The 18,615-nt window shown below is 43.2% G+C and overlaps 1 protein-coding gene across 1 annotated transcript in view; it reads left to right on the top strand.

Annotated features, from left to right (window-relative positions):
• LOC124158984 overlaps positions 1–18,615 on the top strand; it is an 801,817-nt gene that overhangs the window by 438,058 nt on the left and 345,144 nt on the right. The gene's annotated exons all lie outside the window — the stretch shown is intronic.

The raw sequence follows: 18,615 nt of genomic DNA, 5'->3' as shown, positions 1-18,615 counted from the left end.
GAGAAATGACCTCTTAGCCGTTGATCCAGCGGAACCATCAATTAGGTCCTCTAATCCGCTTTGCCCTAGATGACCAAAATATTTTCGTCCGGCTACTTCCTGCGGGCGGTGGCAGCTTTTTTTGTTGAGGTATCCCGGGTGGGTGCCGAATTCACGTGGACCTCCATGACATGTCCCGCAGTCGCCCGGCGAGAAAGTACCCCGAGGGCCTCCTGATTCTAGTGGCCCCCATTAAAATGTCGCCCGCGAGCGGCGGGCCTCCCCAAACCATCTCTCAAAGCTATCCCTTTCTCTCTCCAGTGGGTTGAGTGGCGGTTGGCGGGAGAGCGGGGAAGATCTCCTTTTGGACCCCAATGACGGAGTTTAGCTTTCCACGTTGTGAGGGCTCAGCTGATTTTTTTCCTTCCAACCTTTCCTTATCACCTCTCCTATTTTGTTGACGTGACACCGGGATTGAGTGTTGGAAAATAAAGTCGCCTAGCATCTCCTCCTCCCCGTGCGATAGGTTGGTGGTATCCGCGATTCCATCTCGCTGGAGGGAAATTGCTCGATGTTTACTTTCTGGGTATCTTATCCTTAATCGGTAGCGTATTTTGGCATTTTGGAAGGGAAGAGCCCTTTTTGGGGGAGGCGTGTGGTGGCCCAGTAGTCAGGACTTTGGGCTGTTGACCGTAAGGTCACGAATTCAAATCCCGGGCGCACCCTTTGGACATCTTGCAAAAATCCTCGAAGTGCGATGTAGCGCAGGGAAAGGATATACGCCCCTCCCCCCACCCTCAGTGTGTGAAATCATGTATCTAAGGCTCCATTTGGGGTGAGCTCTTCCCTCATCTATCTGAACCAACTTCTAGTCGAATCACTGATAAAGTGAGTGTGCATCACACTTCCAGAGGAACACATGTTTTTCGTATTGAAATACCCATTCTACCTATCTTCAGTAACTTTAAAACTTAAGTTAAAATAAATATGCGAGTGTATGAGATTTAACTTTGGAAAATTCCTTACATTTATATCAAAAAGTAAACACTCGGGTAACTTTTCAGTTTCAACTATTTTGTTTTTTTATGAAAATATTTTATGAAATATATCAACTTCAAAAATTAGCAGATTTTTTACATTTTGACATAGATCCGTTGGAATGGTAAACAATTTAATCTACGATTTTTTTGCTGTTGCTGAGCATTTACGTATATTTGTAATATTTTCACCACCTGCATTCACTGCTCAAGTTTTGTCTTTAATAAATTCGCCGCTGTACTCAGTATCACACTGCTCCACGGTAGGCTTTATTTTGATTTTTTTTAAGAATACATCATTAACTGCATCCAAACGATGAGGTTTATATTTTTTGATCTGTGATCGAAGCTCTAAATGGTCATTCCCAATCAACTAATGCTAATCAATAACACCAATGCTTTATTGAAGGCCATTCGTGGTCTTAGTGAAGGACTGAGGCAAGTGGAAAATTTCAATCGTATGTCGATCTTTAAGCTAATGAAGTTATTTGACCCTTGTGTTCTGATATTGATTTTGTTATACCTTTATTGAGTAAAGTTATCGTGACCGTTTGTAATCAGTCTTTAACGCATGCCTTGCGGAACGTAGGGTAATACGCATCGAGGGAATGTCATATTCATTTATTTCCGGTCATCAATTCATGATTGATATGTTTTCATGCTCGACACAATTAGAAAGGGTTTAGACATAATTCAGCCGATGATATTAAGGAATTTCAATTTTTTCAGTAAATTGATTTTTACGGAAGTATTTTCATGAGTTAAAGTTGTTTTAGATAATCTGGGAATGCTGTCATGTATGTAATGCTGCCCTTTCAAAACTTAATTTCACTTTCGCGTGACTTGTTTCTCCAATTCAGATAAATTATTATGTATATTTAGGTATATTTTCTACCGTGGAATCTCTTTCATTTGATTATTTCTTTTGAGCATCGTTCGCATGGGCATTCTATTGAAGTATCAACGCAGCCTGCTCTTGCGATCACCGACCTCGGCCTGTTCACAAGTCCATTTTCCCACGGTTTTTCTCGTTTTCTCTTGAAGAGCACGATCGATTTTTTGTCGTTGTTGATGAATGGCTGGCACATGCGATGTTAGTTATTTCTTTATGTTAGCATTATAATTATTTTCTTTCCGTTACAATGATTGGCCCAGAAAGAAATTATTTGAATTCCTCCTACTCCGCTGATACAGCTTCTCATGTCTATGTGTATTTATTATTGCATGAGAAATGAAAAGTTTTGAAGAAAAGGTGATATTTTGCCCCAGGTGGAGTAACATTAGTACTTAATTAATTTTAAAACGCCGTTTAAGTCAAAATAGGGTAGTTCGGCCCATTCGAAAACCTATTTTTCTCTCTGGACTGTGATATTAGTTCATTTGCAGTATAATCCTTCAATATTTTTCAATTATTTAGCTAGTGGTTTTAAGGGACGATATACAGCTTAAGGTATGAATGTTCATAAGGAAACCGGCGGGTAATATCTCAATCCTTGTCCCCTTACAACGAGAAAGCATACGATAGATGTAGTTAAGAGCGATAAATTTCCATCCCAAGGAGCTCGAGCACAAAATCCGGCGCGCTGGTAGTGATTATTTTTCAGAGGAAGCTCGATCCTCAATTAGATTTGCATATGAGGGTATTTCACGTTAAGCACTCGGTCAATTGGATTTTTAAACTGTGATACTCTTGGCGGGTTCATGGACAGGTGGCTAAAGCCGACTCCGGACCTCTTACTTATGCTCGTTTGCCGACTGATCTCCGACGGTGTAAATGACCGTAGCTGTCACCCTTTCCTGATTTCATGCAGTTCGCTGAGCTGGATTGAGTTCCTTTTTTGTTTCAGATGTATCTTAACCCATGTGACTCCATGTCTTCATTGTCTTTGCAAAAAATTCAGTAAATATATTTGGTTATCGCCAATTCCTGAGGCAATGAGGCACATATCTGCTGGGATGTAATTTGTACTGTGTGCTGATGGAGAGTTGAAACTTCTCTCGTAAAGAACTTCGCCCTTAACATGGTGGAATTCATTTTGTTGAAGTTTAAATTATTTTTATATTCCGCAGTGTTAATTTCCCCCCTTAAGCTTTCAACACACGTGCTATTCCTAAGGTTCTGGAAAATTATACCGTGAGAACAGTGGGTATTTAGACTGTCTGGGCACTGTCTTCATAATGTTGCACCGTATGAAACTGCTTCCATGCTCTAAATATTGTGGACCCTTAAGCATATTACCAAGGTGATGATATCGATTGAACTATTTCTGTATTTTACAAAATGCATATGTTAACCTTTTATTACTGAACACGCCCTAGCCAGAGGATTCAAAACCTTGCGCACGCAATTCTCGAAATCTTCGCTGGAGAGAATTCATTTTCCTCGTTGTGGATTCGAACCGGGATCTCTCCAACCGACGCCAGGTGCTCTATCCAATCCTCAGTAGTGAAATCGTGTTGCACGAGTGAAATCTTGTATCTCATCCTGTCCGAAGCAAATGACTTTTCCCGTATGCAACTGTCGCACTATCTATTCCACCGGATTGGCGCTTCTCTTTCATTTTCAACAGTATCGATGCATAATTTACTTAAAGAGCAACGCGAGACGGTACCCTGGTGAGAGATTAACCCCGTCCACTGTTCCTGCGTTTTGATTTAAAGTTCACCAGAGGATCTTTTCCAGCCCGCGGAGAAACTCGGCAATTTCTGCGCTCGTAAATCCTGGAAAAGGTTTTTCGTTGTCGGGCAATGAGCGCGGCGGGCGATTCCATGGGTCCACCTCTTCCTGCGCCCCGCTCTGTCTTTCTCTCTCTGCCCCGAACTCTCCCTTTCATAAACGGGCGATAATTGACCCGGTGAGATTTCACCCGTGAGCGAACCCGCCGTGGATTTTCGCTCCCTCTGAGCGTGAGCTGCTCGCACTAACACGGAACCCACCCCACTCCTGCTTTCGCCCCCTCCCCACCCCTCCTCCTCCAATCACGCCCACTCTGGAGGTGGGCAGCAGAAGAAAGTAGTGCTCTTGTCGGTCTCCTCCAGTCCGCGAGCAGTCAGTCGGAGGTCATGCCTCTTGTCCGGTGGTCGAGTGACCGGCCAGGCGGGCTAGTTTCGTCCCTTTGCCGCTAGAGATCGCTTGGTGTGATCCCAAGCTTCGATCATCTGGACGACGAATATTGACAATTAATTTTTAACGCCGTTTCTGTGGTGATTCTGAACCCTAGACTTTAATTTACTCGTTGTCATAGCGTTTCTACGCCATGGCGATGTCATCACTGTAAACCCGTCAATATGGTACGTCAATATGCATACGTCGTGTCGTCGGTAGAACCTTGATTCTGCTAGCCCCCTGCCTATAGGACTTTCTTCCATTCTTACCTTCAATTGCATTAACATGCTACTGCTATAACCTCATTACATGCAACCGGTTACCTCTCTGCTGTCTCATAGTATACCACGGAAAGACGTTTTTAAAACATGCATCAAAAAAGCACAGAAAATACCTCTTAAATTAAGCTAGCACCACGTGAATGAAAAATTGTGGCATCATGTGTTTGCGACAAATTTCAGGTTGTCACCAATGCTTGCGCCTTAAAGCCTTGTATTCACACTTCGCACATCCCAATTCTTGCAAAAATAGATGTTTACTATCTGCGTTGACAGCTGCGTGTTCTGGTGGGTAATTTAAGTATTATTTCTTTACACCGATGCGACTGCTATTCTGGGAGTCGAGTTTAGTTTCGGAGTAATTGCCGGTTACCCGACTTCCTCCGGCTTGAAAACAATAATTAACTTTACAGGACCCGGCAAGGACCGCTTGTATTATCAGCGTTGCCGGGGGAGGAACATTCCCCCCAATGAAAGCAATTAATGGCGAAATTACCTTCCCTCGGTTCCTTACTAATTCCGTTCCCATTGCTATTACCTCCTTGATCGTTAATTTCGGGGCTCAGAAAAAAATTACCGCTGCTCCAATTAAATGCTGAAATTGCTTTTCCTCGGCTCTTCTTCAATCACCTCAGGGTGTTGAGAAGTCATGAGGAAGCTTCAAACTTACTTATCTAGCTCAAATCCCGTTTCTTCTTTACCGTTTTGCCTCGTTCGTAGTGGTTTTTGTTGATTGGGGAGTGTTGCGGATGGCGCGATAAGATTCGGCCAATCTGGCCTTGCCCGATGCAATGGTGGGGAAGCGGCCGGCGTAAAAGTTTCATCTCCAACGAAGTTTTTTCATGACCCGCTTTTTTCACTCCTCAAGCTGAAGGTTAGAGGAAGATCCACCTGTAATGGTGGGAAAAAAGGTGTTTTCGGTACAAGGAACGAGATGCCATCTATTCATTCGCTATCACCACAGCATCTGATGATTTTCCGGAATTTTCCCCGCGGAATTTGTAGGGTTAACTGCTCGTAGCAGTTTCCAGTCTGGGCTGAGTTTCCATCTCTAACGAAATGAATCACGACGAGAGATCATATTGGATATGATAGGTTCATTCTGCAGCCTCACTTGTTAATGGATTTCTACATAATTATATTTTTGTTAGGCCGTTGAGTCAAAACTTAATTACACTAAAAACAACAAAAAGTTCAGTAACGCATTCTTGCTGGTGAAGCTTCGTCGAAAGTTACGGAAAATTATGATGCGGCGCTGTTCATGACTTAATTCTATATCGTACAGCGACTTGGTAACTTTGACACGCCACCGTTTTAAAATATCGGGCCGATCTTAATGAAACTTAGCATGGGCATAACAAACTCAAAAAGTTGTTTATAAACACCATTTATAGTTTCTAGTTGATAAGGAACGTTCTATTCCTTACACTTAAAAGGCTACCCTCGTATGACGAAGACAAATACGGCACGTCAATCAACAATCATCAGAGCGAATACCTCCGTCGACGGTTACTCGTTGGGTGAAGTTCTCGTATACCAGACAAGAGGTGGAGGGTTCTATTCCCGCCTGGGTAGGTTGGCACTATACCTTCCAGGGTATGGTTGTTCGAGTTCGTATGATTGTAAACTTGTTGAAGAATTCTGATGAAAAGGCCAATAAATGCTATTTTCGGTGGTATGGGAATAATAATTGCCGATAAATGCTGGCACGAAGAGATGAATACATGAGTACTCACACACTCACCCAGTTAATTGGGTACCTGCTGAGTACTCGATCACCTGTACTCCAGTACATAGGGCGCACTCCTGCATCGCTTAAACGAGGAGGGGTCAGGAGGGGAGTTGGCCTTTTTCCCCGCTTCGCTTCTCTTCCGCCCCCTCGGCTTAGTCGCTTTCCTTCAAAAGACGGGAAAAGGTGCCTCATGTCCCCTACAGCCTCACCATCAACCTGTCTCCGCACCGCCTCCGTCATTGTCGCTCATTCACTAGATCTGACTCCTCCGCCGAGGTGAAATCTTGATTGCATCAGGGTGCAGTCTCGTAGTAAATATAAACAAGAGCGATATTCGGCTTCTGAGCATGCGACCTAGGTTGAAGTGGCAAAATACTAGGTCTCGTGATCTTTGAGTCAAACTTGCTGATTAATATTACATGTTGTTTTTTTCACTATAAGTTTTCTTCCCATTTAATCGAAAATTATATGTTAAATTTGAATCTTGGAAAATACTTAGAACTGTAAATTGAAATGCAATTTTTGCCGACGCTTCGGTTTATTAATAAAAGTTCATGTGGGCTTGAAATGAAAAGAAGTATATAATTTTGATACGTAAAACTTGATTTTTAACTAAGCATATAAGTAATTATGTTTCAAAATTATATACTCATTTTCGTTTCAAGCCTTGATGATGGTGTATGTTTAAACCGAAACGTCCAAGAAATGTCTGCATAGGAAAAATTATTTGCCTTGTACGAATACTTCCCCGGAATACGGGGAAGATGGAGGCGATGCCATGGTTGTCCAACGCCGGGCGCGACCGAGACCCGGATTCGGATCCCAATAAATAGAAATGATTTTACCTTAGCGGAATGGTGAGCAGCGTTGTTTATATATACGCCAAGGGTTCAGTGGTTTACCCAAATCTCCCATTTCTATATTTTGCTCTAGTATTTAGACAAGTTTCTCACCGTAACCACCCTATTTTTTTTAGAAAAATGAGTTCAATCTGTGTCACTATATTTTTAACATATTTGAGTCACGTTTAGTGTTAACTGGGTACTGGTTCACATGTTTTTCGCCATGTGACGGGAAAGTCAATTAAAACAAATCTAGATCATACTTCAAATAATAATTTTGCCTCTAAGCGTTATCTTCGGCAAAAATGTCAACTTAAATGGCAAACCAACTCAACGATATGCACAGAGCCGCTCATGGCGCTTCAAGGATAGTGCGGTGGAGGGTGTTTTTACGATAATAATGATTACTGTTATAACCTTAGATGTAGATTTGAAGTTATTTCCGATATTTTAAATGTTTCTTTATTGTCCTAGGAAAAAAATGAATTCCGTTGAAGCTGAAAATTTCTCTATACAAGTGATCGTTTCTTTCGGTCCGGGAATTTACCTTGGGACCAAAATTGATTAAAAACGAGTTTTTAAGACGTGATAATTAAAGCCTAAGCGCGGTCGGTGAGTCGTATTTTCATGAGATCGCTTCTTTCCGTATCATTATATGATATGCATGGGCATCTTAGTAGAAAAGTATAAAGTTGAACATCAAGTATGAAGAAAATGTTAACCGTGCATCAAAGTTCACTTGTTCTTATTTTTCTTTCGAAGCCACTAAGTGGCTATGCTTTATATTCTGCACATATACACTAGATTCCGTTTAATGGGTCCACCGGTTACTTGGGGCAGCCGCTTAATTGGGGCAGATCTTGAAGAACAGAACTCAATAGAGGAATATCCCACAGTATTCTCCGCTTAATTGACAGGATGCCACTTTATTAAGGCATAGTCGGCGACATAGACTCTATACTCGCGACGAAATTAAAATTTTTGTTTTCAGAATACAATTTTTTATATATTTTCCTCCTTTGATTTACTCTTATTTTTCACAAATGTTCCTATTCTTGCCCTATTTTGAAAGCTCTTGTTGTTATACTATTCTGTAATAGGACTTAGTAAAAGACATTTGTTCAACGTCGCCCGAGGCTGTGAAAAATATTATTAACTAAATTGTTATAATTCTTAAAAATGATAATAAAATAACTAAACTCGCTGATTTATTAATAAAATTAATAGATCAATAAACTTATGTTGCATTATAAACATCCTTTAGCCTTCTTTCTATCATTTCAACGTTTTTTTATGCCCATATACAGGATAGTTCGCCTAATCGGGGCAGCCGCTTAATTGGGGCAAAGTGCATAAGTCCCGATATGTCCCAATTAACCGGAATATACTGTATCAGTTTCGTTTTGGAATTTAGGTATTTTTTGTACATCTATTTTTGTCTTAAGTTTCTCCAGGCCTTAAGTAAAAATGCCGTAGTCAGCCACTAGTTTATATGACTTACCTGTAGGTGACCTTATGGTGGGAAAGCATGCCAGAGTATGTGTAGTATATTTCAGCCAGAAACAACTGTAATATTCTCCAAGGACTTAGCACGAATTTAATTATTTGCCTTAGTGGAGGTGAGTCAAGGACTATCACAGGTTACAGTTGTTGTGGATGAATTTTTATTATCCCATAGTTTTAAGTGTAGCGTCGTGAGGTTGAGGGCATGTCTTATGGTGGAAGATTATATTAATTTTATTGGACCATAAAAACTTGGTAGTATCCTTCTTTGCCTCGATTGCTGTTGGATAAATGTGCTAATGTATGCTGAGAAAAATACTTGACCTAAGTGTTACTGAAATGGAATTTTTTCTAGTGTTTTGAGAATGAGAAGAAACATGCCTGAAGAGCTTCCGATTATTTGCAAGGACGCAGTCATCCGTGGTCACCGTAAACGGATTTATAATTGCGTTTTTTTTTAATTTCCTCATTACATTTCTCGCAATAGAAAATGAAAGGAACTTATGAGGACTTTGTTGTATTTTACGACAGTGTAAATTCAGGTATGCATGAGTCAATGGTGTTGTTTACACAATTTCCTGTGCATATAAAACATTATGATTTTTTTAATTTTCGGGAAGCGAATAATTTATTGGCTGTATTCGCACTTAATCGTTTCACCCTTTATTAAATTATACACCTTGTCGTGCGCTAGTAATTGAAAAGCTCTGAAATATCCTCAACACGACGAAATCTCTTTTTCATTTGCGTGAATTCCGAATACGGATCTTTCGGAAGCTAAATAAAAACCAGTTATCTAACTTGTTGAGCGTAGAGAAATGAACTTGATTGTCCTCTGAATATGTGACATTTCAGAAGTAAAGGTGATTTGGACTATATTGTTGATTCGTATTTTCATTAGTTGCGGTGAGAAATCCTTATAATTGTTTTGTATTTAGTTTACCCACCCTTTTGTATGGCAGGTGATTCACGAAATGCTGGCCTCCCATTAGTTACTGTCTGGTTTCAAACCGTTTGAAATCGATGTTCTCTTCGATGGCTACTTCTTTTGGTAAAATTTAAGTAGCAAATTGAAAGGTTCGTTAGAGAGTAAAATAGGTGCATTCCGCTTTGCTAAAACTATTCAAATTTCATGGTTTTAATTGTGATTCCTATGAATGTAACGATTCAGTTTCTTTGACTTGTTCTGCAAAATGTGTAGTTACAATAGAATTATATCTAGGTGTGTAAGGATCACCTCTGTCAGCTCGGCTTCCGTTTTCACCTTCCTGCACCCCATCCCAACTATTACCCACTCCACCTCTAGCATCTGAGCTAGTAAGCATATCAGATACCTACACCTCTTCCTTCCTTCTATTTCCTCACCCCCTTCCCCGAATCATCACATTCTTCATTTCCACGGGAGCGCATTGTTTCCTCTCTCCCATGCGAAGCCTACCATGGGGAACTGCAAAGACAAGCACTGCGGCAGGGGGAGGGGTGCGCCGAGAGAGAGCTGCGAAGAGACAGCGCGTGGCAGTGGCAGTAGTTATTGTATCGTCGCTGAGAGTGATCACAATAAAAACCTGTAAAAAGTGTCTCTGAGTTTCCTTCACAGAATCCCTGCCAAATCGGTGTTGATTCCCCTTCTGAGTGATCAGGGGTCTTACACTGGTGTCAAGAAGTGGGATTTGGCAAATTTTGTGAGGAAACTCAAAGACGAGATGGCGGGGAGAGTGAGCCTTGGGGGACAGGAGATGGAATTACAACAGGCCATCACGGAATTGAACGAGAAACTCCTCGAGCTGAGCGTGGATAATGAAAGGCTCCGACGGGCAGGGGCAGCCACGGGAGAGGAAGGGGGAAGGAAGAATTTTGGCCTGCTTTCGGCTGTCGAGGCTTTTTCTGGGAGAGCGGGCGAGTCGGTTGCGGCCTTCCTCGACAAGATTGAACGCGCGGCTGAACTGGGGTGTCTCTCTGACGGCGACAGACTCAGCGCAACAGTGCTGAAACTGAATGGAGAGGCTGCGGAGTTTTACCGCAGCAAGGAGGAATGCCGGGGGGCCGAGACTTTCGAGGAGTTGAAGGCGCAACTCCTCCTGAGGTACCGGACGAAAAGAAGTACTCGTTTCTTCCGGGAGCTGTTGACTAACATGAGGAGGGGCCCCCAGGAGGACCTAGAGGCCTTCGCTGACCGAGTACGAAAGGTCAACAGCCAGACGTTTGACGCCACTGGCTCCGTAGAGCATGCCGCCGCGACGCGGTATGAGGCAGATCAGCGCGCCCTCGACGCCTTCCTAAATGGCCTGTCGGGGGAGGTGGGCAGGCAGTGCCGGTTGGCGTCGCCCCAAAGTTTTGAGGAGGCTGTCGAGGCCGCCATCAGGATTGAAGAGGTAGAAAGGCGCCCAGCACGGGAGGAACCAGCGAATCGTCACGTCTTCCGGACCCCGAGAGAAGGGAAGTGCTATAACTGCGGGGAGACCGGACACATGGCGAGGGAGTGCCGCAATCCGAGGCGGTGCTTCAATTGCGGAGGCGTGGACCACATTGCCCGGGAATGCAGACCAAGGCGCCAGGCGGGGTTAAACGACAGCGGGGCCGGCAACGCCGCCAATTCCGGCCCCTACTAGATGTCTTCCTCCCGAGGGTGGAGAGGGGCGGAGGACCCACGGACCTGGTGGCGAGGGTGAGCGTCGAGGGAAAGATGGCCAGGTTTCTTTGCGACACTGGCGCCCAGGTATCTCTCGTATGCAGTAATGTGTGCGGATTGAAGGGCGTGAAAAGGTCTCCTTATCGTGTGAAGGGAATTACTGGCGATGTGGTGAAGAGTGTAGGGGAGAAGGACGTAGAATTTTTAGTTAAGGGATTTCGGTATGTATGCCGTATGCAAGTAGTGGACGAGGTAGGTGGGTACGATGGGATTTTAGGTTTAGATTTTCTAGAAAGATTTGATTGTTGTATAGACGTTACACGGGGAACCCTTTCTATAGGGAAGGATACGTGGTATTTGAGGGATGGACACAAGGAAGAAGTTAGCGTGGGGCGGCTGAAGCGAGCGAGAGAGTGGTGTGGCGCGGAATTCCCTATCCGGTTGGTAGAAACAGAAATTTTGCCGGGAATGTGCGAAAAACTATTTAATTTTAAGGTCCCTGATTTGAATGTCCCAGCCGGCACAGATGTTTTAGTCGAATCGAAGTTTGGTGATTTAGAGGGGTGTGTTGTTGCGAGGACTATATCGAGAGTGAATAAAAACCGGGAAATTGTGGTGAGGGTGGCTAATCTTAATGCAGGAGAAGTAACTTTAAGAAAGGGAACAATATTAGCCTCCGCCACCGAATGGGAGGACATTAAAGTAGAGGCAAAAGACGATCGGGGGCCGCGAGTGCATGCTGTGAGATGTTGTGAAGAAAAAATTAATTTTTCAGAAAAGTTAAGCCATCTAAATGACCAGGAACGCGAAAGTTTGGTGCCGATTCTCGAGGAGTACGAGGATTTGTTTTCTCGTAAGGGCCTCCCACCGCCGACGAAATTAGTATCACACCATATTCCAACAGCTGATGAGAAACCAATTTATAAAAAAGCGTACCGAACACCGTACCATCAGAGGGAAATAGTGGAGAGGTTGGTGCAAGAACAACTAGAAGCAGGTGTCATAGTGCCGAGCGTTAGCCCTTGGGCCGCCCCAATTGTTGTTGTGCCGAAAAAGTCGGCGGATGGAAGCGCATCGTATAGGTTTTGTGTGGACTACAGAGCGTTAAATGCAATTACTATTCCTGATGTATACCCCCTCCCAAACATAGTGGAAACTTTAGATTATCTCGGGAACTGCCGCTATTTTACCACCATGGACCTGACGAGCGGGTACCATCAGATCCCAATGGACCAGGAGTCCCGACCTAAGACGGCATTTAATACGGAAGGGGGGCATTATGAATATACGAGGATGCCTTTTGGCTTGCGAAACGCGCCGGCGAGCTTCCAGCGTCTTATGGATAGTGTCCTCCGCGGGCTTAAGCCAGCGCATTGCCTTGTGTATTTAGACGACGTGGTCGTTTTCAGTTCCACGATCGAAGAGCACGCGAAGCGATTGGGAGGCGTTTTAGAGAGGTTGAGGGTGGCTGGATTGACCTTAAAGTATGATAAATGTCACTTTGCTCATGACAAAGTTAATTATTTGGGTCATGTTATTACTAAAGATGGGATTTTTCCCGATCCGGCGAAACTCTCGGCGGTGAGCGAATATCCCTCTCCAACTTGCACGAAAGAATTGCAGTCCTATTTGGGTTTGGCTAATTACTACAGAAGATTCGTGAGAGGTTATGCTTGCATAGCAAAACCTTTAACGAGATTGTTGAAGAAGGGAGTTACTTTCAGTTGGACGAATGACTGTGAAGAGGCAATGCAAAAGCTTAAGACCGCGTTGACTAGTAGCCCAATTTTAGTTTATCCTGACTTTAGTAAACCTTTTATTGTTTCCACAGATGCCTCGAATTACGCCCTCGGGGCAGTTCTTTCGCAGGAGATAAACGGAGAGGAACACCCCATTGCCTTTGCCTCTAGACAATTAAATAACGCGGAAACTAATTATTCAGCGACGGAAAAAGAACTTCTTGGAGTCGTATGGGCTGTAGGCCATTTCAAATGTTATTTGTTTGGTAGGAGATTTAAAATTGTGACGGATCATGCAGCCCTTAAGTGGTTGTTTAGCCTTAAGGACCCTAATAGCCGTTTAGTGAGGTGGACATTGAAATTAAGCGAGTTTGACTATGAGGTCGTTCACAAGCCAGGGAAGCTTCATTCGAACGCTGATGCATTAAGTCGGAAGGTGCGGACGGTTGAAATAGGACCGTATGACAACTTAATTGATTGTCAGAATTCGGACGCTGAGTGTAAAAAATTACGCACTCAGGAGGGGTTCCTGGTAAAAGGGGGAGTTTTGTACAAGGAGACCAAAGGTGGACAAAGAGTAGTGGTTCCCGAAGTGTTGAGAAAAGGGATACTACAAAACTTTCACGATCATCCGTTATCTGGTCACTTGGGGGTTAAACCAACATTGGAAAGGGTACGATCGCGGTATTGGTGGCGCGGAGTAACAAAGGATGTGAAGGAAGTGTTGAAGGGTTGTGTTGCGTGCAATCGCCGCAGCCCTTATGGGAAAACGAGGGCACCTGTGCAGGAGTTACCCTCATCAGATAGGCCGTTTGATTTCGTTTCGTTGGATACTGTTGGCCCTCTTCCATGCAGTGACCAGGGTAATAAATATATTCTTTCCATCATTGATAATTTTTCCCGCTATCTTGAGATGGTCCCATTACCGGACCAAAGGGCGGAGACAATTGCCTCAGCATTCGTAAGGAAGTGGGTCTTGAGATTCGGGGTACCAGATAAAGTCTTGACAGACCAAGGTGCGAATTATATGTCCGAATTTTTCAAAAATGTTTGTGTGCTGTTGCAAATTTCCAAACTTCGTACGTCCCCTTACCATCCCCAGTCCAACGGCAAGGTGGAGAGAGTACACAGAACTATTGCAGGTATTATTAGCCACTATGTAAATGAAAAAAATTCAGATTGGGATGTCAAGTTGCCGTATGCTGTCACGGCATATAATACAAGCACCCATCGAAGTACCGGTTATTCCCCCCATGAAATTGTTTTTGGATGTACCATGCGTTCGCCCTTTGAGTGCTATAATTCGGAAATAGGAGAGTTTAATGACGTGTATCTTCGAGAGTTGAAAGAGAGATTGGAGACAATGTGGGAGAAATGTAGAGTTAATGACGAGCGGAGCCGGCGCGAGAGGGCCGCAGTATATAATCGAGGCACGAAGGACGTAAAGTATGAGCGTGGTCAATATGTATATTTAAGTGATCAGTGCATAAAGACAGGGGGCGCGAAGAAGTTCCATTACCCATGGAAGGGCCCTTACCTGGTGACGGAAGTAATATCCCCTTGCAATGTGCGGATACAGCTCCCCTTTAGGTCCCTTCTAGTGCACAAAAATCGCTTGAAATTACATATAGGGAATCCGCCTAGTAGTGGCTTCTTTCATCGTGGAGAACGCCGGCGAGGAAGGCCCCGGAAACCCACCCCTCCCGAATCAGCAAAATTATTGCCAGTAGATGTGATCGGAAGCAAGCCCCCCCACAATACTTTGCCCTCCTCTTCCCCCGGAACCACCCCCCCTCGACCCCATTTAGAAGAAGAATCGAGCGAAGAGGTAACAGAAGAGACTTCACTGCAGGAAGGCACGGAGGGATCTTGCGACGAGGCGACGAGCGACGGAGAGGAAGGCCGAACAGCTGAGCCACAGAGAAGTCCTTATCTCCTGAGGTCCCGACCTATCCCTACGTCTCCAGAGCCGTTGGGATTACGAGAGGTCGATCCCCGTCCTTCAACGGAGTCGCCTAGTGCTCCAGATAGCGAAGGTGAAGCGCAGCCGCTGCCTTATCAGCTGCGGCCGCGGAAGTAAGGAGAGCAAAGGATAGTCAGTGAGAGTGAACGAAGAGAATTGAGGCAAAATGTGTGGGGTGGTGCTGTGCGTGGTAATTTTGATGTGGGTGCTTCTCATCGCATGGCACTATTTGTATTTTGAAAAATTAACCCCTTGTGAAGTTGTGGAAGGACTAGAGTAACTGTGTGACTTGGTTATAATTTTGTTTTGGACTCCATTGGAATTTTCATATGCAATGAAAGGAGGGAGTGAGAGTGATTGTGGGTTTGGGTTGATGGTACAAATGAAGTACAAAGATGCATCAGCAATTTGTGTGATTTTTGTGTTCATGTTTTAAAATTTATTGCTTTGATGTTGTTTAGTTGGGAAATAATGATTTTTTTTATTATATGGGTTTGGGTTGATGGTACAAGTGAAGTACAAAGATGTATTAGAAATTTGTGTGATATTTGTGTTCTGGTTTTAAAATTTATTGTTTTATGTTGTCTAGTTGGGAAATAATGATTTTTTTATGTGAATTGATACTTGGTAGAGGTAGCACCTTTGGTGGGGATTATTTTATTGCTTCGCAGGGTTTGTTGCATTTTTTTTATTTTTCACAGGTTCGACATTTAGTCCACTGACTAAATGCCGTTTGAAAGGGGGAGTGAATGTAAGGATCACCTCTGTCAGCTCGGCTTCCGTTTTCACCTTCCTGCACCCCATCCCAACTATTACCCACTCCACCTCTAGCATCTGAGCTAGTAAGCATATCAGATACCTACACCTCTTCCTTCCTTCTATTTCCTCACCCCCTTCCCCGAATCATCACATTCTTCATTTCCACGGGAGCGCATTGTTTCCTCTCTCCCATGCGAAGCCTACCATGGGGAACTGCAAAGACAAGCACTGCGGCAGGGGGAGGGGTGCGCCGAGAGAGAGCTGCGAAGAGACAGCGCGTGGCAGTGGCAGTAGTTATTGTATCGTCGCTGAGAGTGATCACAATAAAAACCTGTAAAAAGTGTCTCTGAGTTTCCTTCACAGAATCCCTGCCAAATCGGTGTTGATTCCCCTTCTGAGTGATCAGGGGTCTTACAGGTGTCTGGTATTGCACTGTATCTGAAGATTATTTAAAGACGTTGATACTATAATGAAGTGTAAAAATTTGTAATTCCACATAATTTTACTAATGGACGACCAAGGTTTTGACGTAGCACGTCATCATCTGGTACATTCGGATAGAAGGCAGAGAATATGTATTGTCACACGGAAATTGATTTTTGAAAACGTGTCTTAGTCGGTAGAATACTTTAGTAAATGTGAATTTTAGGGTAATAAATTATGCAAAATATTCGACAATGACAGTCAAGGGCAATGAATGTTACTATGTCTGATTGTAGTTTAAACCTGCTCTCTGCGCTTCGTTTTAAATACAAACTAAAGCACTATTCCTTTTTCTCTCCTATTGGATTTTTTCCTTTGCTTCAAGCAGTGCAAGGAAGGTGATAGTTGTCCCTTAAGCTCAGTAATGGTCAGCTCTCATATTACCATCTAGTTGTTCGTGCTCGGGGGCGATTGTTCTGGGAAGCATTCAAGGCTCTTTCGCGGAATCCGCGGAGGTGGCAATGCGGGTAACCCGATCCCATGCAGCTTCACCCCCCGGGTGCTCCCGTTCCTCCCTCGACCCTTTCCCGTTTGCAATCTCGTTCGCCGTCATTAAGTCCGCCAGGTTTCGCGGGCGTCATAAAAGGCAGCTCGAGCAGCCCTTCCCTACTTCCGACGGCGGGGGTCCTTTGAATTATGTGCGCCATCAGCGGTGTCCCGCACCGCAAGACCGGCGCCTATTGATTGCGGGACTTAGTGGGACTCCTCCGGATTCGAAAGAAAGTGTTCTCTTAAATCAGAGACGTGGGAAACACTTCTTTGCCGCAATGCTTTTTTTTATCTATGCTGCACCTTCGTCCGCCATCGGTTCCGTCTATTGTTTCCAGCTGGTGTGGCAAAGAAATTTTTAAACCAGGGAAATGTAGCCACAACTGCTTCGAGATGATTTTAACTTTTCTTCACGCTCTAAGTCGTTATCGATTATTATCGATTTCAGTGGTGAATTTTACATTGGAATTGCAAAGGAAGAAAAAAAGAAGGTTATTGATTCATTTACTCGATCTTGTGCGATCCTTTTTAATTTTCAGCTTATTTCCCTATTTTCTACGGTATTTTATTTATAAACTCAAACGAATAATTATCATGTGACGTTATAAAACGTCTTGCCACGTTAGCGGATACTAGGAAGGAGTCTTTTCGTTTCCAGAACAACCGTCCCCGAATTTAATGATTAATATTTAAGTACTTTGATAGTGTAAATATAAGAATGATAACTTCGAATCCGATTTATTTATGAAGAACATAGATTGTGAGACATTTTGGCCAAAGTAATTTGTGAATATGTTTTGGGTCATTTTGAGTCAGTGAAACTCATTTCCATTTAGGTATTTTTCATGAAATGTATGGTAATCGTGTATTTAATGCTGATAAGAAAAAGGGAAATCAGCAAAATCTTAAAATAAGGACTTCGCGTCATTCAATTCGATGAAACTACACGAGGACAATTAAATGATAATGCTTTGCTTCAGCATGATAGCAATACCTACCCGTCTCCCTTCTTTGGGTGTATGAATTCTTATTATTTTCCCTGCCATTGAAAACCAACAATCTCTCATGCTAGTTGCATTGTAAAACCGTCGGCCCTCTCATATGTCCTTGCGATTGCTTTTTCCGATTGGTAGAGGGGTTTGATGGCAGCTCTCTTTTCATCCAACTTGTATCGTGGACATTTACGGCTTCTATGTTTGTAAACAACTGGTTCATGTCCAGACCGTCTCTCATTTTACCCTTGTCAGAAGGCGATAACCTGGGGGCTTCATCAGAGTAGCGAACTGCTTCCTTACTCCACAAGAGCGGTGCCTTCATTAGCGTAGTGAAAGCTAGTACCTTTTTATGGCTCACCGCCTCTGCCGACCAGTGATGAATGTTCCTTTTAAAGTAATAGGCATCATCATGGTATTAATGGTACACCCGCATGAAAACTTTATTGTTATACCTATCTTTTGTATTTAGCGTTAGATTTGTTCTGATCATTCCTACCGCTACCCATGTGTTTTCTAGAAGTTTTTTAGCTAAATTTTTATGACATATTATATTTTCAAGTATAACTTTAAAGATTCTTGATGGCCTATGCAATAGAGTAGAGCCCTATAGATTGATTGACTGTGCATATGAGGTTATTGGTTCGAATACGGGTTAATATTTTTAACTCTCGTCTAAAATTTTCACAATGGGGCTCATAGGGGTGAGTAAGGTTATCAAAACCCTGTGGTATGTCGGAGGTGAGCAAATGAAAATAATTATCTTCCTAATTGTAATTTGTCATATTCACGCACTCCTGATCTATAACTAGGTGAGCTGTAGTCTCGCTTCTCAAATAATCTCTCGGTTTTTTCACTCTAGCATTGCCCTTAAGTGAGCATCAGATGGATCCGCATTAAAGGTTGTGATAGATATACTGGTTAGTGAGGCTTCATGATCGAATTTCAGTTACGAGGTAACGAATGTATTTAAATTCTTATTTCAATTTAAATAATTGTATCTTTTGTACTTTAATTTTGACCTCTGTATGTTTCATTAATAGTAACATCATCTATTCTATATCCAATTCGACTGCATATTCTG

Source organism: Ischnura elegans, chromosome 5 (genome assembly GCF_921293095.1).
Source record: "Ischnura elegans chromosome 5, ioIscEleg1.1, whole genome shotgun sequence".
In the NCBI taxonomy this organism is placed as follows: Eukaryota; Metazoa; Arthropoda; class Insecta; order Odonata; family Coenagrionidae; genus Ischnura; species Ischnura elegans.
This window is presented reverse-complemented; position numbering and strand designations above follow the sequence as displayed.